Below are 26,531 nucleotides of genomic sequence, written 5' to 3'. Positions count from 1 at the left end.
AATTGTTATAGGGGTGTTTAAGTTGTAAGTGTAACATCATGTAGGTCATGGATGGCTTTGGATTAATTAGCAATATGTGTTTTTGGTGTTGAATTGCAGGTTTTGGGTGTGTGTTGAATAATATGGCTTTTTCCTGCGCACTAGGTAACCCTAGAATTCAGTTCACGTAGTTTTGGTAAGTTTGCACAGTGCTACAACGCGACCTTACAATTTTTGTCTTGTTCGCACGCTCAATGTGCGTGCTCAGGCGCGCGATCACGACGTTTTATTCAGTTTGCGCCGCCGAACATGCCGAATTTGCATTCTCGCGAGCAATATCTCTCGAGTTGCCTAAAACGTTCCCGAAAATGTAGATGCTGTTCATTTTTCTAAAAGAAACTCCTCAGTTTGTCATTTGCTTGTAGTTTTTGGAGCATGGACCACTTGCTGTTTCTGTCCTCTATGTACCTTGTTGTTTGAGGGTGGCCTGACCATGTGGGCGGCTTGGTGGCGGCCATTTTGTCAAGCCAAGCATTGTCCTTTTGCCATAGGAATGTATTGTCTGTCTTCTCTTTCTTTTCATGTTTTTGGGGTTGGCAAGGCCATGTGGGGGCGGCCATTTTAATTCCTGGTACTAGTAGCAGCCTCTGTGTTTTTGCCATAGGCCTCCAAGCTTGTGGCCTACTGTGCCAGTAGGTAGGCCCAAGGGTAGTACTAGAGTCCTCATCATGGGGGCATGAAAGTTGTTCAACTGTTATAGGGGTGTTTAAGTTGTTAGTGTAACATCATGTAGGTCATGGATGGCTTTGGATTAATTAGCAAAATGTGTTTTTGGTGTTGAATTGCAGGTTTTGGGTGTGTGTTGAATAATATGTCTTTTTCCTGCGCACTAGGTAACCCTAGAATTTAGCTTGCGTAGTTTTGGTAAGTTTGCACATTGGTACAACGCGACCTTACAGTATTTGTCTTCTTCGCGCGCACAATGTGCGTGCTCGTGCGCGCGATCACGAAGTTTTGTTTAGTTCGCGCCGCCGAACACGCCGAATTTGCATTCTCGCGAGCAATATCTCTCGAGTTGCCTAAAACGTTCCTGAAAATGTAGATGCTGTTCATTTTGCTAAAAGAAACTCCTCAAGTTGTCATTTGCTTGTAGTTTTTGGAGCATGGACCACTTACTGTTTCTGTCCTCTATGTACCTTGTTGTTTGAGGGTGGCCTGACCATGTGGGCGGCTTGGTGGCGGCCAGTTTGTCAAGCAAAGCATTGTTGTTTTGCCATAGGAATGTATTGTCTATCTTCTCTTTCTTTTCATGTCTTTGGGGGTGGCCAGGCCATGTGGGGGCGGCCATTTTAATTCCTGGTACTAGTAGCAGCCTCTGTGTTTTTGCCATAGGCCTCCAAGCTTGTTGCCTACAGTGCCAGTAGGTAGGCCCAAGGGTACTACTAGAGTCCTCCTCATCATGGGTGCATGAAAGTTGTTTAACTGTTATAGGGGTGTTTAGGTTGTAAGTGTAACATCATGTAGGTCATGGATGGCTTTGGATTATTTAGCAAAATGTGTTTTAGGTGTTGAATTGCAGGTTTTGGGTGTGTGTTGAATAATATGGATTTTTCCTGCGCACTAGGTAACCCTAGAATTCAGCTCGCGTAGTTTTGGTAAGTTTGCACAGTGCTACAACGCGACCTTACAGTTTTTGTCTTGTTCGCGCGCTCAATGTGCGTGCTCGGGCGCGCGATCACGACGTTTTGTTCAGTTCGCGTCGCCGAAAACGCCGAATTTGCATTCTCGCGAGCAATATCTCTCGAGTTGCCTAAAACGTTCCCGAAAATGTAGATACTGTTAATTTTTCTAAAAGAAACTCCTCAGGTTGTCATTTGCTTGTAGTTTTTGGAGCATGGACCACTTACTGTTTCTGTCCTCTCTGTACCTTGTTGTTTGAGGGTGGCCTGACCATGTGGGCGGCTTGGTGGTGGCAATTTTGTCAAGCCAAGCATTGTCCTTTTTGCCATAGGAATGTATTGTCTGTCTTCTCTTTCTTTTCATGCTTTTGGGGCTGGCACTGGCCAGGCCATGTGGGGGCGGCCATTTTAATTCCTGGTACTAGTAGCAGCCTCTGTGTTTTTGCCATAGACCTCCAAGCTTGTGGCCTACTGTGCCAGTAGGTATGCCCAAAGGTACTACTATAGTCCTCCTCATCAAGGGTGCATGAAAGTTGTTCAACTGTTATAGGGGTTTTTAAGTTGTAAGTGTAACATCATGTAGGTCATGGATGGCTTTGGATTAATTAGCAAAATGAGTTTTTGGTGTTGAATTGCAGGTTTTGGGTGTGTGTTGAATAATATGGCTTTTTCCTGCGCACTAGTTAACCCTAGAATTCAGATCGCCTAGTTTTGGTAAGTTTGCACAGTGCTACAACGCAACCTTACAGTTTTTGTCTTCCTCGCGCGCTCAATGTGCGTGCTCATGCGCGCGATCCTGACGTTTTGTTCAGTTCGCGCGGCCGAACACGCCGAATTTGCATTCTCGCGAGCAATATCTCTCGAGTTGCCTAAAACGTTCTCGAAAATGTAGATGCTGTTCATTTTGCTAAAAGAAACTCCTCAGGTTGTCATTTGCTTGTAGTTTTATGAGCATGGACCACTTACTGTTTCTGTCCTCTATGTACCTTGTTGTTTGAGGGTGGCCTGACCATGTGGCCACCCTCAAACATTTTGTCAAGCCAAGCATTGTCATTTTGCCATAGGAATGTACTGTCTGTCTTCTTTCTTTTCATGTTTTTGGGGGTGGCCAGGACATGTGGGGGCGGCCATTTTAATTCCTGGTACTAGTAGCAGCCTCTGTGTTTTTGCCATAGGCCTCCAAGCTTGTGGCCTACAGTGCCAGTAGGTAGGCCCAAGGGTACTACTAGAGTCCTCCTCATCATAGGTCCATGAAAGTTGTTCAACTGTTTGTAGGGGTGTTTAGGTTGTAAGTGTAACATCATGTAGGTCATGGATGGCTTTGGATTAATTAGCAAAATGTGTTTTAGGTGTTGAATTGCAGGTTTTGGGTGTGTGTTGAATAATATGGATTTTTCCTGCGCACTAGGTAACCCTAGAATTCAGCTCGCGTAGTTTTGGTAAGTTTGCACAGTGCTACAACGCGACCTTACAGTTTTTGTCTTGTTCGCGGGCTCAATGTGCGTGCTCGGGCGCGCGATCACGACGTTTTGTTCAGTTCGCGCCGCCGAACACGCTGAATTTGCATTCTCGCGAGCAATATCTCTTGAGTTGCCTAAAACGTTCCCGAAAATGTAGATACTGTTCATTTTTCTAAAAGAAACTCCTCAGGTTGTCATTTGCTTGTAGTTTTTGTAGCATGTACCACTTACTGTTTCTGTCATCTCTGTACCTTGTTGTTTGAGGGTGGCCTGACCATGTGGGCGGCTTGGTGGCGGCAATTTTGTCAAGCCAAGCATTGTCCTTTTGCCATAGGAATGTATTGTCTGTCTTCTCTTTCTTTTCATGTTTTTGGGGGTGGCACTGGCCAGGCCATGTGGGGGCGGCCATTTTAATTCCTGGTACTAGTAGCAGCCTCTGTGTTTTTGCCATAGGCCTCCAATCTTGTGGCCTACTGTGCCAGTAGGTAGGCCCCAAGGTACTACTATAGTCCTCCTCATCAAGGGTGCATGAAAGTTGTTCAACTGTTATAGGGGTTTTTAAGTTGTAAGTGTAACATCATGTAGGTCATGGATGGCTTTGGATTAATTAGCAAAATGTGTTTTTGGTGTTGAATTGCAGGTTTTGTGTGTGTGTTCAATAATATGGCTTTTTCCTGCGCACTAGGTAACCCTAGAATTCAGCTCGCCAGGTTTTGGTAAGTTTGCACAGTGCTACAACGCGACCTTACAGTTTTTGTCTTCTTCGCACGCTCAATGTGCGTGCTCGGGCGCGTGATCATGACGTTTTGTTCAGTTCGCGCCACCGAACACCCCGAATTTGCAATCTCGCGAGCAATATCTCTCGAGCTGCCTAAAACGTTCCCGAAAATGTAGATGCTGTTCATTTTTCTAAAAGAAACTCCTCAGGTTGTCATTTGCTTGTAGTTTTTGGAGCATGGACCACTTACTGTTTCTGTCCTCTATGTACCTTGTTGTTTGAGGGTGGCCTGACCATGTGGGCGGCTTGGCGGCGGCCATTTTGTCAAGCCAATTATTGTCCTTTTGCCATAGGAATGTATTGTCTGTCTTCTGTTTCTTTTCATGTTTTTGGGGGTGATACTGGCCAGGCCATGTGGGGGCGGCCATTTTAATTCCTGGTACTAGTAGCAGCCTCTGTGTTTTTGCCATAGGCCTCCAAGCTTGTGGTCTACTGTGCCAGTAGGTAGGCCCAAGGGTACTACTAGAGTCCTCCTCATCATGGGTGCATGAAAGTTGTTCAACTGTTATAGGGGTGTTTAAGTTGTAAGTGTAACATCATGTAGGTCATGGATGGCTTTGGATTAATTAGCAATATGTGTTTTTGGTGTTGAATTGCAGGTTTTGGGTGTGTGTTGAATAATATGGCTTTTTCCTGCGCACTAGGTAACCCTAGAATTCCGATCGCGTAGTTTTGGTAAGTTTGCACAGTGCTACAACGCAACCTTACAGTTTTTGTCTTCTTCGTGCGCTCAATGTGTGTGCTCGTGCGCGCGATCCTGACGTTTTGTTCAGTTTGCGCGGCCGAACACGCCGAATTTGCATTCTCGCGAGCAATATCTCTCGAGTTGCCTAAAACGTTCCCGAAAATGTAGATGCTGTTCATTTTGCTAAAAGAAACTCCTCAGGTTGTCATTTGCTTGTAGTTTTATGAGCATGGACCACTTACTGTTTCTGTCCTCTATGTACCTTGTTGTTTGAAGGTGGCCTGACCATGTGGCCACCCTCAAACATTTTGTCAAGCCAAGCATTGTCATTTTGCCATAGGAATGTACTGTCTGTCTTCTTTCTTTTCATGTTTTTGGGGGTGGCCAGGACATGTGGGGGCGGCCATTTTAATTCCTGGTACTAGTAGCAGCCTCTGTGTTTTTGCCATATGCCTCCAAGCTTGTGGCCTACTGTGCCAGTAGGTAGGCCCAAGGGTACTACTAGAGTCCTCCTCATCATGGGTGCATGAAAGTTGTTCAACTGTTATAGGGGTGTTTAATTTGTAAGTGTAACATCATGTAGGTCATGGATGGCTTTGGATTAATTAGCAAAATGTGCTTTTGGTGTTGAATTGCAGGTTTTGGGTGTGTGTTGAATAATATGGCTTTTTCCTGCGCACTAGGTAACCCTAGAATTCAGTTCACGTAGTTTTGGTAAGTTTGCACAGTGCTACAATGCGACCTTACAGTTTTTGTCCTGTTCGCACGCTCAATGTGCGTGCTCGGGCGCGTGATCACGACGTTTTATTCAGTTCCGCCGCCGAACACGCCGAATTTGCATTCTCGCGAGCAATATCTCTCGAGTTGCCTAAAACGTTCCCGAAAATGTAGATGCTGTTCATTTTTCTAAAAGAAACTCCTCAGGTTGTCATTTGCTTGTAGTTTTTGGAGCATGGACCACTTACTGTTTCTGTCCTCTATGTACCTTGTTGTTTGAGGGTGGCCTGACCATGTGGGCGGCTTGGTGGCTGCCATTTTGTCAAGCCAAACATTGTCCTTTTGCCATAGGAATGTATTGTCTGTCTTCTCTTTCTTTTCTTGTTTTTGGGGGTGGCAAGGCCATGTAGGGGCGGCCATTTTAATTCCTGGTACTAGTAGCAGCCTCTGTGTTTTTGCCATAGGCCTCCAAGCTTGTGAACTACTGTGCCAGTAGGTAGGCCCAAGGGTACTACTAGAGTCCTCATCATGGGGGCATGAAAGTTGTTCAACTGTTAAAGGGGTGTTTAAGTTGTTAGTGTAACATCATGTAGGGCATGGATGGCTTTGGATTAATTAGCAAAATGTGTTTTTGGTGTTGAATTGCAGGTTTTGGGTGTGTGTTGAATAATATGGCTTTTTCCTGCGCACTAGCTAACCCTAGAATTCAGCTCGCGTAATTTTGGTAAGTTTGCACAGTGCTACAATGCGACCTTACAGTTTTTGTCTTCTTTGCGCGCTGAATGTGCGTGCTCGGGCACGCGATCACAACGTTTTGTTCAGTTCACGCCGCCGAACACGCCGAATTTGCATTTTCGCGAGCAATATCTTTCGAGTTGCCTAAAACGTTCCCGAAAATGTAGATGCTGTTCATTTTGCTAAAAGAAACTCCCCAGGTTGTCATTTGCTTGTAGTTTTTGGAGCATGGACCACTTACTGTTTCTGTCCTCTATGTACCTTGTTGTTTGAGGGTGGCCGGACCATGTGGGCGGCTTGGTGGTGGCCATTTTGTCAAGCCAAGCATTGTCGTTTTGCCATAGGAATGTATTGTCTGTCTTCTCTTTCTTTTCATGTTTTTGGGGGTGGCACTGGGCAGGCCATGGTGGGGCAGCCATTTTGTGTGACCTTCCATCCTGGTTTAGTTTTTTTGCCGCAGGCCTACAAAGTTGTGTGATTTTTTCTGCCAGTAGGTCTAGAGTCCCATAGATAGTCAGCGGGAATGCTTGATGTAGCGGTTTCCATTTTGTCTGTTGAATTTAACAATATTTAGGGCATGGGTGGCAATGCATTGAATTTTCAAATGTGGTGTTTGGGGTGTAGTTAACTGTTTGGGGGAAAACTCCAAATGCCTTTGTTGTTTGTGTTGTTGTGTAACTTTCAAACCTTGTAGCCATATGGATTTTCTTTTTTGCATGAAGCTGTGATGTAGGCATCCTCCTTTTTCTGGCCATATAGGGAGGATATAGGCCTGCTTGATTTTTTTTTTCTGGCCTTTACCCATGTACCTGTGATGAGTGCCCATGTGGAGCTGTGGTGGTAGTAGTAGTGTGCTGTTTTGTTTTTGACAAATTGGCCTGTTCACATCCCCATTGCTATCTGCTGCAGGTCACTTATGCTGCATCCATCCAAAATGATGCACAAATTAAGGATAAACAAGTTCCACTTCCACTACATTTGCATTTTAATTCTTTGCTATTCCTACTCTTATTGCATGTAGTAATACTTCTAGTAGTAATTAAAGCTTTAAAAAATCCATATTCGACTGATGTTGTTCTGCCTTCTTTGCTTGTAGGTGCACAAAAGACTGAAGAGGAGGTGTCTGTCATCATTCATTGCCTGTTCCACTGCCAGACGGACGTCCTTCTGTACTACGTCATGTGTGGTGTGAGTGACTAATCTGACCAGGCATCATTCTTAGCAACTTGTGCAACTCTAGTGCAGCTGCTGACATCTGAAGAAGATGGGCCCAAAGAAAGCAGGTACCAGGTCCTCCAAGACCAAGAAAGTTGCTGAGAAGAAGGAAGAACAGAAGAAGGAAGTGACACTTAAGTCTGGTGTTGACCCAAAATCCTTTTTTGGGAGAAAAAAAAAGTACGCCTGCAGCAGCAGTGACCGGGGTCCAAGCTGGGTCCAGCACCTCCGCATCAGTGGGCCCCAGCCACCACATCAGGCCCAAGCAGATGAGTGGGGAAGAGGTAGCCAGCCTAATGGTGGAAAGCAGTGATACTGAGCCTGACCTGAACTTATCTCAATCTCAAAGTAGTACACATTCCACGCAAGAGGGAACACAGCAGAAAAGTGGTGAACAACAACCAGCGCCCTCAATAGTAGATGTTCAACAGCCACCGCCCGCAATAGTAGATGCTCAATGAAAAGACAACCACAACCACCACCTGTAATAGCAGTTGTTCCACAACCACCGCCCGCAATAGTAGATGTTCAACAAAAACAACTACCACAACCACCGCCTGCAATAGTTGTTCTAGAACCACCACCGGCAATAGTAGTTGTTGTTCCTCCCGAAGTCGGGGCAGTTCAGGAAATTGAGCCTGATGCAGAGCAAGAAGAGGCAGCACCTCCTGCAGGAGATCTATTGTTTTCCAAATCCCCACCAAGGAAAAGGACGGTTAGTCCATCGAGTTATTCGCCAAGCATCCCTTATGATGATCTTGACCTCAATTGGGAGCCAGAACAATCTGAGCATGAGAGGGAGAGACATCCCAAGAAGACCAGGCTAGGGAAAAGGAAGGTTCCAGGAAGCCTACCACTTATGGAGTGCAATGTTCAGCAGCCAGATAATGATGATGGTGATGATGAGTCAGACCCAGTCATCACAAGCATTACTCCTGGCCCTGAGGACATGGAGATCAACATTTTAACCCTATCAAGAATGGCTGCGACTAGGGATGCATTAGCACGCATACCACCAACACAGGCCACACCAAAACTTCCTCCAGCTTCCATTTTTACATTTGCACAAAGTCGGCAGCATTCTACATCCAGCACAAGTTCCACCTCAGCAGAAGTAGGTAGTGGTACTACTGAGCAGCCACATAGTGAAGTTCACCACACAGCCTCCAGTTCATCAGGCATTGGAAGTGGCACCTCTATCAGGAGACAAAAGTTAAGCTCCCCAGTGTGGGACTTCTTTACAGTTAGCGCAAATGAGGACAACATTTCTATATGCTCCATTTGTCATTCCTCTGTTAGTCGTGGTAAGCTTGGTACAAACTATGCTACCGGAGGCCAAATGACCCATATGAAAAAACACCACCCAATCCAGTGGGAGGACCACCTACGTATCATAAAAGCAGGAACCATTAATGTTGGTGGGGAAGCAGTAGAAGGTCCACGGGTAACCGGACAGGAAGAAGAGGGAGACATTCTATCTGGTAGTGGTACACTAAGTACCCCTGTCCCACTCCCCAGCACTGCAGTGGTAGAACCCAGATCCTCCGGATCAGCAACATCTCTGTGGCACCAGAGTAAGAGTAGTAACCCAGAGACACCAAGGAGTACGGGTGCGAAGTCTGCGACACGAAGTACTGCATAGGGCATATCTGAAAGAAATACCAAGCAGCGTACCATTGTTAGCATGTTTAGGCAGGAGGGAAAGTACGAGCGCAACCACCCAATAGCACGTTTGTGCAATGCTAAGCTTGCTAAAATGTTAGCTCTGGACCTTCTCCCTTTTTCTTTTGTTGAAGGGATGGGTTTCCTGGAATTTGTGATAACCCTCTGCCCAAAATGGAATGTTCCCAGCAACTACTATTTTGCAAGAGTTGCTGTTCCAGCACTACACCACGACGTGCTGGAATTGCTTGGAAAAGCCTTGCAGTAGAGTGCTGTGCATAGTATCCACCGGACAACAGACATATGGAGCAGTTGCCAAGCCACAGATTACATGTGCATCACTGCACACTGGATCTCATTTTCAGGTGTTAGAGACAAGATATCTACAGGCATTGACACTATTGAGATTTTTAATGATACTCGCAAACATGCTACTGTAGCCATGTTTGCTATGGAGAAATCGCACACTGCTGCAAACATTTTGGATGAGTTCAACAGCAAGGTCTTTGAATGGCTGTGACCAAGAGGCCTCAATATTGGTTTTGTTGCCATCGACAATGGCAGTAATGTAGTTAAGGCCATGGAAGATGGTCGCTATTTCATGGTCCCGTGTTTGGCACACTGCATTAACATTGTGGTTCAAGAATTTCTGAAAAATGAAAGCAAAGTCAGCAACTTACTGACCATTTGCAGAAGAATCTGCACATATTTCAATCATTCTTTTAAAGCCCGGAAGCAGCTACTGGTCATTCAACGTGAGTGTAACATGCCAGTCAAAGCACTCATCCAGGAGGTACCAACACGTTGGAACTCTACATATGACATGCTCGAATGGCTGTTTGAGCAGTACATACCACTTAATGCTTATGTCATGACAAGAAGATCAGGGGATCCCACTGTTAAGGCCATGACCATTGAGATGGGGCAATGGGACCTCATTAAATGCCTGACTGAGATGCTACTTCCTTTTGAGGTCTTCACACGTGCAGTCAGCAGGGAGGACTGTACTATGAGCCAAGCAATCCCATTGTTGTACATGCCTGAGCAAGAGCTGAAGGAGGTGTCTGAAACGTACGAAGGTGTGGAAGGAAAACGTGAAGCATGTAATTTTGCGAAGTCCTTAGCCAGCTGCTTATCTGCGAATACAAGGATTCAAAATAACATTTTGTCACATCAACATTACATTACTGCCACAATTTTGGATCCACAGTACAAATTATTTGTGAACAGTAATGCAGTAATTTCTTTTTCAGAAGGGGATGTTTCCAAGTACAAAACTGTAATAGCGAAGGAAGCCACTGATTTAGAAAACGAACGGCTCTCAAGTAGAGGCCTGCCAGTGCCAGCCCAGGACAGTGCAAGTACTACTGAGCATCCAACAGAGTCAAGTTCTTCTTCACAGCATGCAAGCAGTGCATTTCCTTCCCAGCAGTCACCAACACAAACAATAACAGCAACCGCACCAACAGGATCTGATTCATCAGACACAAGCAAAAAAATAGCTGCTTGATTTCTACAGAAAGGGATGGGGAAGTCCGTTGCTGTCGCAAAGCAAAAAGAGGACGAGCAAACCAGAGCACCAATGAACATTGAGCGGATGATCCAGGCCCATCTGGATGACACAACAGAGGTGTTCATGGAGCAAAGCCCATTGGTGTATTGGTATAGGACAAGAAGCCAATGGCCAGTGCTCAGCAGGCTGGCAATAAAGTATCTAGCTTGCCCTGTTGCAAGTGTCTATTCTGAGCGTGTGTTCAGTGCTGCTGGTGCCATTGTGACTGTGAGAAGGACCAGTCTCTTGCCCAAAAGCGTGGAGAGGTTAATCATGATACCACCAGACTACAAAGTCTGTGAATCAAAGCTGGAAGAAATGTTTGGTTTTGACAGTATATTCATTATGAATTTGTATATAGTATGAAATGTCTCTTGTCTTTTGTGGTTTTTCTTAGGACCTATAGCTTTTTAATTGCTGCTCTAAAAGTTAGAACCTATGAGCCCTACTGAACTAGGCCCGGTGTATATATTTAGGGAAACTGTATATATTTAGTTCAAATTTAGCCCATGTATTTACTGTAATTTTTATTGCTTCCAGCCTTGAAAAAGCCCCGGAGTGGGCGAAACACGTGTCGGCAGTGCAAAGCTGGAAAACTTTTAATGTGCTTAAAATAAAGATTTTTGAAGAACAACCCACGGTTTTGGATCCATATTTTGAAGTTGCTTTACCACTTATGAACTCATAGTTGAAACTGGGGAAGAAAAAATATTATGAAATAACCAATGTGTTAGGAGAATTTTCTTGACATCGGACTTCTAAGAGGGTGCTTGTTGTAACTTGGTTTTTTCCTGAGTATTGATACGGGCATTAAGTTGCTTTGTTTAACATCCCTGGTCGTGGGTGTTCTACCAGGTTCTCAGTGCACCTCTTCCCTTGATACTTCACACGCATTTTGGTCAGTGAAAATAGTCGCTAACAGAAGGTGCGGACGTTTTCTCTCATTGAGAAACGCCACCACCAACATTGTTGTATTACTCTAATAAGTTTTCATTTTAGACTAGTACCTATTTTTCCTAGCGTTCCTCATTTGACTTTTTTCAAAATTGTTTTTGATCTTCTTGTAGACTGTATCTAAATTCTTATCCTGCCTCTACTATGACTCCCTGTGGTATTACTAGATTATTCTTATTAGTCTGTCTGTGTAGCTAACTAAGATTGCACGGTTGGCGAAACTCCCATGATTCTAGTCAGCAATAGCTCTATCAACTTAGTGCAGTCCTCTGGGATTGTCCATAATGTCTTTTGAAGTGTTCTATCTGGACTCGTGCTTGCAAAAATTGCAAAACCTTTCGCTCAGTCACTCTAGTCTGGACCAAAAAACACAGATTGTATTTAAGTTTAAAAGCTTTATTAAAAGTAAACACATTTATTAAAATGAAGTCATAATAAAACTAAACGTGCAACTGATAATGGAAAAGTGGTTAGTGCTGACGATTAATTGAAGACATTTCTTGTGGTCGAGCCGAGCTCTCACCTGGTTTCAACTTGATCTTGTTGTTAGAAGTCCATCTTCTGTCTGTGTGGAGAAAAATGGTGCGTGTTAAAAAACCAGCCTTCATCAGTTGTGCCAAAAAGTGCAGCAAGACAACCTTCCCTGGAAAAAGGGACATTTTTTTTAACTTTAAAGTAGACAGTCACAAATTACATTGTTTTCACATGTCTTCATTCCTAGACCAAAGACTAGTGAGTGCTTTATTCTAACATTCTTCAATGTACTTTGTAGGTGGAACATCTGGTGGCGGGGCCAGCGTGGAGGTGGTGGTGCTCGACACGGAGGCTGAGGGCGATTCTTCAGGGGAGGAGGCGGCGGCTGTGAGAGTTGAGACGGTGGTGGTGGCGGCCAGAGGTAAGCTCTTATATATTCCTTACTTATTGAGATTGAAGACTAGCTGGGAAGGCAAGAATATGAGATGCATGGCTGTGTGAATGATGAAGCAATGATGGGTGGAAGGACAACAGCCTGGGTGGGTGACACAGAAACTGTATGTGTCCATATACCTGGATCATGCTACTATCTGACTCTTAGATAGCATATGTGTATCTAGAGCAGGGGTACTCATAGTATGGCCCGCGGGCCGGTGGTGGCCCGGCAAGCCTTCCTTGGCGGTGCGCAGACCTTGCAGACAATCACTGCTTCCCCGGCCCCCACAGAGCAGAGGCTTTTTTGTATTTCACCTGTTAGCGCCCCTGCATCTCCACTCTGACAATCACTGCTCCCCCGGCCCCCACAGAGCAGAGTGGAGATGCAAGGCCACAAAGAGGTGAAATAGAACAAAGCCTCTGCTCTGTGGGGCCGGGCAAGCAGTGATTGTCAGGGTGGAGATGCGGGGGCGCTACAACAAACAAAGCCTCAATAATATGTTAATGGTCTTTTAAAGACCTGTTAAGTACTTTGGTGTTGTCTGTGTGTGCGCGTTGAGGAAGCGGTCTCAACCCGGGCTGAAGGCTGACACAGATAGACACACACACAGTGAGATGACAGAGGGGGAGGGAGAGGGAGGGCAGGAGGGAGAGCAGGAGGGAGAGGGAGGGCAGGAGGGAGAGCAGGAGGGAGAGAGATGTATGTAAATGCTGGGTCTGGTGGCTCAGTGGATGAAGGCATCTGCTGCAGGGATCTGGGTGCAACCTCATGGTCACAAGTTTTCGTTTTGCTTTAGCCCCGCCCCCTCTGACTCCGCCCCCACCAGTGCGGCCCTCGGCCACAAACTACACTGTAAATTTAGCCCCTGAGAGAAAGTTTGTGAGTACCCATGATCTAGAGAGAGTAGACGGTCAGTGGATGAACTAAGTGTAACTTTGAAGAGCATGTAACACTGCACCCGCACGTCCGTTCCAGTGTAGGAAAGGCAAGGAAAAGAAGTTTTAATTTTGTCCAAATACTACCATCAATAGTAGCAGTAGTTTGTATTGCAAGCACAGCATAGATCCGGTTATTACGGTGGCCACTCCCTACCTCTCTTAATAAGTTTAGTAGTACTCAGTCATTCATGTGTGGATGTATCACTGGTCACTCAATAAAAAGCAAAGCACCCCATATATAAGCAAAAACATCCCATGTGAAGTGATAGATAATCAGATTATTTATCTTCTTCAATTTTCCATTTCTAGTACTCATTTCCACTGTAGGGTGAAAGTTAAATTAATTAAGCAGTAGCCCTTGAGTTGTAACAGAGTATTCTCAGTGCCACCCGTAATAGAAAAGTAAGAGCTTCACCACCTGCATGTACTGGACGGGTACAGTAACGCAACGCAAGTCTAGGTCACTCCTCATGGCGTGCGTCTCTTTTTCTCGGGTGCAAGTTTACTGCGCTGGCATTATGCCGGCTTGCAGAAGATAACGTACCAATTTTCCTAAACAAGAGACAAGAAGAAGAATAAGACTGGTGTACTTTCATAGTCGACTCCAATGGAAGTCCATAGTGCTCGTAGAATTTGTTCCTTAAACTCCCACTAATGTTAGAGCAAGGATGAAAAAGTGTGAGGTTAGATAGATACTGGCCTCAATAGTTATGTAATGCGCTTGCAATTAGCTAGTTGTAGTGCAACACAAATTTCTGCTGAATGATTGAGTTAATCTTAAAGAGCATTGGTTACAGACTATGTCTTTCTTTCTTCATATAGGTTCTCCTTCCAAACGAACAAGGAGGAAGGAGCTGGCTAGAGCGGCCCGGCAACGGAGGATCGATGCCACTGTGGCCGAATATCGGCGGCTGGTGGCCCTGGAGGACGAAGAAAGTGTGCAGTCGACCACAACAACTACGTCGTCTGCATCGGCCTCCGTGCCCCCACGAGCTGCCAGTGCCACCCAGCACAGTGGTCTACCCAGACTGAGCCGGGCTGCCAAAGACAAACGCCACCGCCGAGTAGCAAGGACAACAGCTTCCTCTCACAGCCGTTGCACCTGCAAGGCATTGAAGGCACGCCTGCGCCGCAGTACCCTGATGGTGTCCCGCCTCCAGCAGGAGCTCCACCACTTTTCCAACCAGTTGGAGGGGCTCCGCGTAGAGCATGCCTTGCTCCGCCAGGAGCATGATGCCCTGGCCCAAAAAGTAGACAGCATCCACCCATAGTGTCCCTTGCCCCTTTTTTAGAGACTTTTGGGGGGTGGGAATTGGGAGTTGGGTTTTTGGGGACTTTTGAAGGACAATCGTTGGGGTTAGGGAGGGTCTTGCGGGAGATTATTTTGTTAGGGATATAAATATACTTTTTCAAACTTTATCTGAGCATACCCGTTTCTTACTGCTTGCCTGGTGGGTGGGGGTTTAACAGTGACTTTGTTTTCCAGAAAGTTTAGTTCCATTTTCTTCCTTTAAGTATAAATGCCCAAATGTTTTCAACACTAAGTGCCTCTCACAGAGTAAGTGAAGTGAATCCAAGAGTCCTAGGACTTTAGTAGTACTACCGTCAGTCTCTCGTCTCTCCTACTAATACTCCAGTATACCCCCAAACCACCAAACGCTTATCTTACCTGTAATTTGTGTTTGAAAGTAGGGCTAGACCCAGGGCTTTCTCCACGATAACCAGCGAATAAGGTTGGCAATCTTGGTCGGATAAAATTTCCTCATAGCGGTGGTATTAGTGGTGTGACACAGTGGCAGTTGCATGCCTATGAAAAAAAAGAAAATTAAATCTGGTTTGTCCTCCTGAGCAATTTAACGGTACAACTGAGAATATAGCAGGTGACAGAAGTACACTAGAACAGTGCCACATTGTAGCCTAACAAATGGTAAAGTATAACTACTAATTCGGTTGCAGTTCTTTGACATTAGCCATGGGTCTTTGTCAAGCAGAGTAAGAATATATCCTCGGATTTCTTCACCAGCCTGTTGCTATCACCTTATCCTCCCCAGCAAGTGTGTGGATTTATTGCTGTAATTTAGTCACACATCAATCAAAACCACACAGCCCGGGGGAAGAAGGTTAGGGTTTGAAAAATGGATGGGTACGGGGGTTTTTGGGAAAGGTTTTGGGAGACAAGAAAAAAAGCACAGCATAGACAAACAATTGAACATAAACAATTCTTTGGGTACAAACCTATACATCAATCTTTGAAAGTGCATGCACTACTGCATGCATGTCAGTGAAAAGTAAGTAGTACTTTCGACAACTGTGGAAGAAAGAATGCGACAGTACAGGGCCTGTGTGGAATTATTGATAACGATATTCAACATAAGGTCTCTGTACTAGCCAGATACCCGAGAGCCTTGCTGGTCACTATAAATCCATTCACAACAACACTCAATGGGGTTGGTCTGGAAGGTATAGTAGATAGAAAAGGAGAAATTGCTTTTTTTCTAGGTGTCCCCTCACTCACCAGGGTTGCCCCTTGGTGACATGCTTCATCATTGGGGCCATCCCAGTCCTCTACGGGCTGGGGCGTGCTGCGACTTGCGAATTACGTAGGAGCACTTACAAATGACTATGTGTGGTGCAGATGTGATAGTGGAGTGGACTAAGTGATGTGTTAAGGGATCAATTTAGAAGCAGAGAGAGATCCAAGAAAGGCAGTCACAGTCAGAGAAAAGGCAAGGGATACTGTATCTATGTGGTTGTAGTTGTCCTGTTGGAAGTGGTAAGTAAGTTGCCGGCAGAAAAAAAATCCTCTTATTAGCGGCACTCCTCCATTGCAGCCGACGCTTCGTCCATCGATGTTGGTCACCAGAAGACACCCTGTAAAAAAACAGCACAGCATAGACAAACAATTGAACATAAACAATTCTTTGGGTACAAACCTATCCATCAATCTTTGAAAGTGCATGCACTACTGCATGCATGTCAGTGAAAAGTAAGTAGTACTTTCGACAACTGTGGAAGAAAGAATGCAACAGTACAGGGCCTGTGTGGAATTATTGATAACGATATTCAACATAAGGTCTCTGTACTAGCCAGATACCCGAGAGCCTTGCTGGTCACTATAAATCCATTCACAACAACACTCAATGGGGTTGGTCTGGAAGGTATAGTAGATAGAAAAGGAGAAATTGCTTTTTTTCTAGGTGTCCCCTCACTCACCAGGGTTGCCCCTTGGTGACATGCTTCATCATTGGGGCCATCCCAGTCCTCTACGGGCCGGGGCGTGCTGCGACTTGCGAATTGCGTAGGAGCACTTACAAATGACTATGTGTGGTGCAGATGTGATAGTGGAGTGGACTAAGTAATGTGTTAAGGGATCAATTTAGAAGCAGAGAGAGATCCAAGAAATGCAGTCACAGTCAGAGAAAAAGGCAAGGGAAGGGATACTGTATCTATGTGGTTGTAGTTGTCCTGTTGGAAGTGGTAAGTAAGTTGCCTGCAGAAAAAAAATCCTCTTATTAGCGGCACTCCTCCATTGCAGCCGACGCTTCGTCCATCGATGTTGGTCACCAGAAGACACCCTGTAAAAAAAAAGCACAGCATAGACAAACAATTGAACATAAACAATTCTTTGGGTACAAACCTATCCATCAATCTTTGAAAGTGCATGCACTACTGCATGCATGTCAGTGAAAAGTTAGTAGTACTTTCGACAACTGTGGAAGAAAGAATGCGACAGTACAGGGCCTGTGTGGAATTATTGATAACGATATTCAACATAAGGTCTCTGTAGCCAGATACCCGAGAGCCTTTCTGGTCACTATAAATCCATTCACAACAACACTCAATGGGGTTGGTCTGGAAGGTATAGTAGATAGAAAAGGAGAAATTGCTTTTTTTCTAGGTGTCCCCTCACTCACCAGGGTTGCCCCTTGGTGACATGCTTCATCATAGGGGCCATCCCAGTCCTCTACGGGCTGGGGCGTGCTGCGACTTGCGAATTACGTAGGAGCACTTACAAATGACTATGTGTGGTGCAGATGCGATAGTGGAGTGGACTAAGTGATGTGTTAAGGGATCAATTTAGAAGCAGAGAGAGATCCAAGAAATGCAGTCACAGTCAGAGAAAAAGGCAAGGGAAGGGATACTGTATCTATGTGGTTGTAGTTGTCCTGTTGGAAGTGGTAAGTAAGTTGCCTGCAGAAAAAAAATCCTCTTATTAGCGGCACTCCTCCATTGCAGCCGACGCTTCGTCCATCGATGTTGGTCACCAGAAGACACCCTGTCCACTGCCTGCCTGATGCTGAATTGTGGCTCGCTACTGTGAAGCCTGACTCCATCCTTTTTTCCCCATTGCAGAGACTGAAACCCGGCCTGTAATTATTCAACGAAAAACAGGAAGTGATATAATATTACAACACCACTGATAAATAAATATAAGGTATGTAGGCTGTGGAGTGCAAAAAGTCACAATTTGATTTTCCTAGTAGACAGTACAATATTTTTGAAAGTGCGTACTCTGTCTGAGTCACCTTTTGAAGGATAAATAAGTATGGGCAAATTAATGTAGTGGATCTTTCCCCTTAAGCTAGGTGTACTGTAAACTGTGTTTTAGAACAAAATTAGATCTTCCTAGCAGTGCTCCCACCCAGACCCTTACTAAAGCCAGTCGCAAAAATGTAGAAGACCCCCAATCAAATCTCAAAAAACGAGGCCTAGCAGAAAACTGGTGACAAAACTTACTTTGAAAGTAAAAGTAGGCAGAAGTACCCCCTTCCTAATTACCCCTTACCCACCATGGATTGCATTCAAACCACTTGCAAGCAACCAAGCAAAAGTAGCCATAGCCAGCATCGCTCTAAGACTCGAAATCCCCCCCACTCAAACACATGCAATAGAAATACTGCTAACCCTAACGAACCCTAAGTTAAGAATAGTGGCAAAGGCTTTCTTTAACTATGCCAAATCCCCCCTTTCCCACCATGGATTTTCTTCAAATGACTTGCAACCAAAATTACACATTCTCACGAGTGCTCTAAGACCCCATAACTCAGTTGCAAAAATCTAGAACACCCCGAAACAAATGCAATCCTGCTGCTAGGGCTAACCCTAATGAACCCTAAGTTACAAAAAGGGCCAAAAGGCTTTTCCGTGAGGATTTTGTCCAAACCACTTCTACCCGGTATTAGACCTTCCCAGGAATGCCCCAAGACCCGCCAACCCAACCCACCCGCCAAGAAGCATAACACCCCCAAACAGGCCAAAAGCAAAATCTCATACTTGCAATATTTCTCGGCCTTCGGTCCAAACGCGCTGCGTAGCTAGGCCATAAGTCGGGGTTGCCACGACGGATTTCCTGAAAAGCAAATGCAATCAAGATTAGAGTGTCCCAGCAGTGCTCCCAGACCACGAAACTCACCCACAAACACCAGGAAGCCCCCCAAACAGGCCCCCGAAAACGCTACATTGAGCAAAATGTCAGAAATAGCCCAAAAAAAATCGGCCTGGATTTTGTCCCAACCACTTCTACCCGGTATTAGACCTTCCCAGGAATGCCCCAAGACCCGCCAACCCACCCGCCAAGAAGCATAACACCCCCAAACAGGCCAAAAGCAAAATCTCATACTTGCAATATTTCTGGGCCTTCGGTCCAAACGCGCTGTGTAGCTAGGCCATAAGTCGGGGTTGCCACGACGGATTTCCTGAAAAGCAAATGCAATCAAGATTAGAGTGTCCCAGCAGTGCTCCCAGACCCCGAAACTCACCCACAAACACCAGGAAGCCCCCCAAACAGGCCCCCGAAAACGCTACATTGAGCAAAATGTCAGAAATAGCCCCAAAAAAATCGGCCTGGATTTTGTCCCAACCACTTCTACCCGGTATTAGACCTTCCCAGGAATGCCCCAAGACCCGCCAACCCACCCGCCAAGAAGCATAACACCCCCAAACAGGCCAAAAGCAAAATCTCATACTTGCAATATTTCTGGGCCTTCGGTCCAAACGCGCTGTGTAGCTAGGCCATAAGTCGGGGTTGCCACGACGGATTTCCTGAAAAGCAAATGCAATCAAGATTAGAGTGTCCCAGCAGTGCTCCCAGACCCCGAAACTCACCCACAAACACCAGGAAGCCCCCCAAACAGGCCCCCGAAAAGGCTACATTGAGCAAAATGTCAGAAATAGCCCAAAAAAAATCGGCCTGGATTTTGTCCCAACCACTTCTACCCGGTATTAGACCTTCCCAGGAATGCCCCAAGACACGCCAACCCACCCGCCAAGAAACATAACACCCCCAAACAGGCCAAAATCAAAATCTCATACTTGCAATATTTCTCGGCCTTCGGTCCAAACGCGCTGCGTAGCTAGGCCATAAGTCGGGGTTGCCACGACGGATTTCCTGAAAAGCAAATGCAATCAAGATTAGAGTGTCCCAGCAGTGCTCCCAGACCACAAAACTGACCCACAAACAGACGGAACCCCCCCTAAGAGCACCTCAAAGGCAAGGAAGTCATCAAAAACACAAAAAAAATTCTGCCTGGGATTTGGTCCAAAACACTTTTATCCGGTATTAGAGCTTCCCAGCAATGGCCCCAGAGCCGTCAACCCAGGAGAAAACGAGTAGAAGACCCCCAAACAGCCAAAGAGCAAAAGTACAAAAATGGGGACTTAGTCAATTTTTCACAAATTTCCCAAATCACTCCGCGCGCGCTCTGCAGCTAGGCCCTAACTCCCCTCTGCCACCATGGATTTGCTTCAAACCTCTTGCAAAGTAAAGTATATATAGCCAGCAGTGAGCCCAGACCCCAAAACACACCCACAAACACCAGGAAGCCCCCCAAACAGGCCCTCGAAAACGCTACATTGAGCAAAATGTCAGAAATAGCCACAAAAAAAATCGGCCTGGATTTTGTCCCAATCACTTCTACCCATTATTAGACCTTCCCAGGAATGCCCCAAGACCCGCCAACCCACCCGCCAAGAAGCATAACACCCCCAAACAGGCCAAAATCAAAATCTCATACTTGCAATATTTCTCTGCCTTCGGTCCAAACGCGCTGCATAGCTAGGCCATAAGTCGGGGTTGCCACGACGGATTTCCTGAAAAGCAAATGCAATCAAGATTAGAGTGTCCCAGCAGTGCTCCCAGACCACGAAACTGACCCACAAACAGACGGAACCCCCCCCTAAGAGCACCGCAAAGGCAAGCAAGTCATCAAAAACACAAAAAAAATTCCGCCTGGGATTTGGTCCAAAACACTTTTATCCGGTATTAGAGCTTCCCAGCAATGGCCCCAGAGCCGTCAACTCACCTGCAAAGAGGTACAACAACACCCCCACAAGTGCTGAGTCTTTCTTCATTGGGCGTAAACCAGCCCTCTGGTTTGATGGAAATAGGAGTCTGGAGGAGGAGGATAGAGGAGCATGTTCTTCTGAACTTGTGAACCTGAGGAATGCAGACTGCGGCAACTTCAAATCAATTAGCAAACCAGTGAAGACAGTTCTGCTGATGGGCTTGATTTTGTGATTATCTGATTAAAGTTTGAAATATATTAACTGTGCACAACAAAGAAAGACAGACACACAGGAATAAAAGTGAATAAGGATGAAAAAGAAAGTTATTGATTTGTTGTCTCATTTTCAGGGCTCGGTATCACGGTCCAGGAATAAGAATAAGGCTTCGTCATCATACTCTGCGAATTCAGGCAGGGTGAGCTCATTGTCACCTGACAGAGTAGAAATTCCCTCATCTATGTTGCTGGCCACCTCCTCTTCATCCGGCACACTTTCTCGTACTCTGAAATCTGGTTGTATGAGGTGCTGATTCATCTTGATCATTGTTAACCTCTCCACATTTTTGGGCGAGAGGCGGCTCCATTTGGGAGTTACAATGCCACCAGCAGCACTGAAAACCCGTTCAGATGACACACTTGCGAGTGGGCAAGACAAGTAGTTTAAAGCCAGGTTGGTGAGCTGTGGCCACAATTCTTTTTTCCCATGCCAATACGCCAATGGGTCAGAATTAACATAGACCTCTGTTGAGTCATTCAGATAGTCCTTCACCATCGACTCAAGGTCCTCATCTAAGGTTCCTCCACTTTGCTTAGCTCTTGCTGTGCCTCTGACCTTTTGAGAACCAAACCCACGCAGAGCTAGCCAATCCTCTTCAGCCTCCAATGTTTCTGTTGTGTCTCGTGCAGATGATCCGGTTGCCGGTGTCTTTAACGGCTGAGAGGTCACTTGTGCCACAGCCACAGGTGCAGAAGTGGATTGTTTTGACTGGGGATGGCCTGCTGATGTACTGCCATTTCCTTCAATTTCCAGCCGTTCTCTTTCAAACCTCTTGGCTGACAAGGCTAGCCAACGTTTGTACTTTGGAACATGTTCATCATCAAAAGGAAAGAATGCTTGGCCTGCCAGCGCCTTTTTGTAGCGTGGATCCAGAATAGTAGCACAAATGTAATGCTGTTCTGAATGGATCTTTTTAAGACATTCATCACCTTGTAGGAGCTCTAATAATTTCTCAGCCAGAAGCAAAGAGTCTTGGTTTTTGTCATCTTTTTCATACACAGAACACACCTCCTTCAGTTGGTCCTCCAGCATGTACAACAATGGGATAGCTTTTCCCAAATTAGAGTCCTCCTTGCTGACTGCACGCGTGAAGAACTCAAAAGGACGAAGCATGCGTGTCAGGCTTTGAACTATGTTCCATTGCGCCGCACCCATCCTCAGCTCCTCTGTACCCTCTGTAAGGAAATATTGATCGAGTTCCGTATACTGCTCATACAGACGCTCAAGCATGTAGAAGGTTGAGTTCCAACGTGTTACCACCTCCTGGATGAGTGCTTTCACTGGCATTTGATGTTGATATAGCAGGCTCCTCAGCTGCTTCCGGGCCTTAAAAGAATGGCTGAAATGCTTGCACATTTTTCGGCAGGTGTCCAATACACTGTACGCTGCACTGCCTTTATTACCCAAGAATTTTTGGACAACCAGGTTTATACAGTGCGCCAAACACGGCACTCTGAAATAGTCACCGTCCCTCATGGCCTTAACTATATTGGCGCCATTGTCCGTGGAAACATAACCAACCTGGCGTTTTAGTGGGGACAGGCAGTTAAGGACCTTTGTCTTAAAGACATCCAAAATGTTTTCTGCTGTGTGACGTTTCTCCAAACGAAACATGGCTAGTGTTGCATGTTTCCGAGCAGCTTTAAAAACAATGTCCGCGTCAACACCTGCGTTTAGCTTTGCTTTAGCCCCTGAAAAAGAGACCCAGTGTGCAGTAATGCACATGTAATCAGCGCCTGCGCCACTGGTCCACATGTCTGTTGTCAGATGTATAGTGTGAACAGCACTCTTCTGCAAAGCTGCCCCAATCACCTTCAGAACATCTTCATGTAGTGCTGGAACCGCAACTCGGGCAAAATAGAACCGTCTAGGAACCTTCCATTTAGGGCAGAGCGCTGCCACTAATTCTAGAAAACCAACCCCTTCTACAAAAGAAAAAGGGAGAAGAGCTAGCATTTTAGCCAGCTTAGTGTTATACAGACGCGTCAGTGGGTGGTTGCGTTCATATTGCGTTTCTGTAAACAACATCTTTTTAATGTTGCCCTGGACCAAGGATTTACGGGATGATGATGATATCTTCGACCCAGTTACGCTCGCTGATGAACTTTTCCGCATTGATGTCTCACTCTCTCCCACACTCTTAGTGTGCCTCACATGGGGTGTGCTGCTGACAGGGGTACTGGGTGTAAGTGAAGTGTTTGAATCGTCTTCTTCCTCCTCGTCATCATCAGATGAAAAATCAACGTTTTCAGTACGTGCAATTCTGGCTTGCTTAAACGCCTCTAGGTGCGGAAACCATTGGACAGGGTGCGCTCTCTTAAGATGACCTCTCTAGCCTCCAGTACCATAGTTAGAACCAAGCTTACCACGACCAACTCGAACCTTACAAAGGCTACAAATGGCTACGTTTTCCATTTTTGGGCAAACACTTAAGAAGTCCCAAACTGGAGACTTGAAATGTTTTTGGGGGCCGGGGGAGGCGGCGATACTGGTGGTGGTGGTCCTGCTGGTAATGCCAGATGAACTGGAGGATGTGGATTGCCGAACTTCAGTACGTTTTGCACTTTCACCACCACGAATTGAGGTTGAGGTGGGTACCTTCTTGCGAGGAAGAAATATGGAAGCGGTAGGTTTTGGTGTACTACTTAACTCCAAATCTAATGATTCCATTTCCATTGCCTCCTCATCGACATCATCATCACGCTCAGCAGCTTCTCGGGATAGGGTCAAAATGTCTCTTTGCTGCATGCCCGGTGGGGCTGCAGTGACCTTTGTGATGACTGGCTCGTCGTCATCGTGAGAGGCTTCATCACCAGCAGTATCTGTCACTTCTTGTTGAGCCTCATCACACTCCATAGGCATGAGTTTTTCGATGACCTTCCTTTTACGCTTAGGTACCTTTGTCAGATCATGGTGTGCCTCACTGTCAGACAGCTGTTGTGGTTCCCAAGACGGATCACTTGCATCAGAACGAGGTGGGCTTGAAGAAGATGTAGACACCCCCCTTGATCTTTTCCTTGCTAGGGATGTGGAAGACAATGAATGATCATCAGGAGGAGTGGCTTCCAATGATACCTCAGCTTCATTGTCGATTTCCTGATGTGCCCCTACTTCGGGAGGAACAACTATTGTGGGCACTTGTGAACCTCCATGCACCTTTGCTTGCGCATCTCCTTTTGCTGCCTCTCCTTCCACATGTACTTGGGCGTGTACTTGCACATCGTGTTGTTGTTGCGGCTGTGGTTGTTCAACACTTGTCAGATGAGTTACAACAACCTGTGTTGATTCAGGGACATTGCTGCTACTTTCTTGCGATGAGCCAACATCACTAGTCGATGGTGATTGGAGAAGTACACTGACTAGCTCTGAAGCACTCAAGGGCTTTGACTTAAGTTGGCGTGGTGGTGGAGGCACTGAACCCAATGGAGCAGGGGTGCTGCTCCCAGCTTGGTCCCCTGCAGATCCTGCTGCTGCAGGCGTACTTTTTTTTTTTCTCCCAAAAAACGTGGCGGGTGGCACACCAGCCTCCTTGGTAACTTGCTTCTTCTGCTCCTTACTAGCAACTTTCTCGCTAGAGGAGCTACGGAGACCTTTTTTTGGGGCCATCTTCTTCAGAGCAGGTCAGACAGCAGGCCGCAGTTGCACGAATTGTAGAGTTGTCTGAGGCCAGACGTGGCGTCACGTGACGTTATGCTGCACACACACACCGCTGCAGGACTTCTTCCTGGCACTGGTGGTTCTCTTGAGTCTTGTGCACCTAAAAACAATGGAAGACAGAGGAACATCAGTTCAGTTATACAGCACAAAAAAATCGAAAAACACTGCAAAATCAGCACAATCCCATTCCATCCATGCCCTCCATGATGTTTAAGTTCAAGACAGCCCACAGAAAGACTAGGCCCATGCTAGACTCAAATACCCCTGATGAAAAGGCCACAAGTACAGGCCCAAAAAATGAAAATCACTGAAAAATCAGCACAATCCCAATCCATCCATGCCCTCCATGATGTTTAAATTCAAGACAACCTACAGAAAGACTAGGCCCATGCTAGACTCAAATACCCCTGGTGAAAAGGCCACAAGTACAGGCCCAAAAAACGAAAATAACTGAAAAATCAGCACAATCCCAATCCATCCATGCCCTCCATGATGTTTAAATTCAAGACAACCCACAGAAAGACTAGGCCCATGCAAGACTCACTACCCCTGGGCATAAATAAAGGTTGAAAAGTAGGCAAAATGGTTGCAGGCCTAACAACAAAGCCTGCATTCAAAATGGCCACTTGCCTGCCAGCACATGGCCAGTGCCTGTAGCTGCACTCAAAATGGCCACCAGCCACATGGCCTGTCCCTCCCCATGAACACCCCCAAAAATCGAAAAACACTGCAAAATCAGCACAATCCCATTCCATCCATGCCCTCCATGATGTTTAAGTTCAAGACAGCCCACAGAAAGACTAGGCCCATGCTAGACTCAAATACCCCTGGTGAAAAGGCCACAAGTACAGGCCCAAAAAACGAAAATCACTGAAAAATCAGCACAATCCCAATCCATCCATGCCCTCCATGATGTTTAAATTCAAGACAACCTACAGAAAGACTAGGCCCATGCTAGACTCAAATACCCCTGGTGAAAAGGCCACAAGTACAGGCCCAAAAAACGAAAATCACTGAAAAATCAGCACAATCCCAATCCATCCATGCCCTCCATGATGTTTAAATTCAAGACAACCCACAGAAAGACTAGGCCCATGCAAGACTCACTACCCCTGGGCATAAATAAAGGTTGAAAAGTAGGCAAAATGGTTGCAGGCCTAACAACAAAGCCTGCATTCAAAATGGCCACTTGCCTGCCAGCACATGGCCAGTGCCTGTAGCTGCACTCAAAATGGCCACCAGCCACATGGCCTGTCCCTCCCAATGAACACCCCCAAAAATCGAAAAACACTGCAAAATCAGCACAATCCCATTCCATCCATGCCCTCCATGATGTTTAAGTTCAAGACAGCCCACAGAAAGACTAGGCCCATGCTAGACTTAAATACCCCTGGTGAAAAGGCCACAAGTACAGGCCCAAAAAACGAAAATCACTGAAAAATCAGCACAATCCCAATCCATCCATGCCCTCCATGATGTTTAAATTCAAGACAACCTACAGAAAGACTAGGCCCATGCTAGACTCAAATACCCCTGGTGAAAAGGCCACAAGTACAGGCCCAAAAAACGAAAATCACTGAAAAATCAGCACAATCCTAATCCATCCATGCCCTCCATAATGTTTAAATTCAAGACAACCCACAGAAAGACTAGGCCCATGCAAGACTCACTACCCCTGGGCATAAATAAAGGTTGAAAAGTAGGCAAAATGGTTGCAGGCCTAACAACAAAGCCTGCATTCAAAATGGCCACTTGCCTGCCAGTACATGGCCAGTGCCTGTAGCTGCACTCAAAATGGCCACCAGCCACATGGCCTGTCCCTCCCCATGAACACCCCCAAAAATCGAAAAACACTGCAAAATCAGCACAATCCCATTCCATCCATGCCCTCCATGATGTTTAAGTTCAAGACAGCCCACAGAAAGACTAGGCCCATGCTAGACTCAAATACCCCTGGTGAAAAGGCCACAAGTACAGGCCCAAAAAACGAAAATCACTGAAAAATCAGCACAATCCCAATCCATCCATGCCCTCCATTATGTTTAAATTC

Source organism: Lissotriton vulgaris, chromosome 7, assembly GCF_964263255.1.
Source record: "Lissotriton vulgaris chromosome 7, aLisVul1.2, whole genome shotgun sequence".
NCBI classification, from domain to species: domain Eukaryota; kingdom Metazoa; phylum Chordata; class Amphibia; order Caudata; family Salamandridae; genus Lissotriton; species Lissotriton vulgaris.
The sequence above is the reverse complement of the archived record's forward strand: the minus strand, read 5'-3'. Positions refer to the sequence as shown.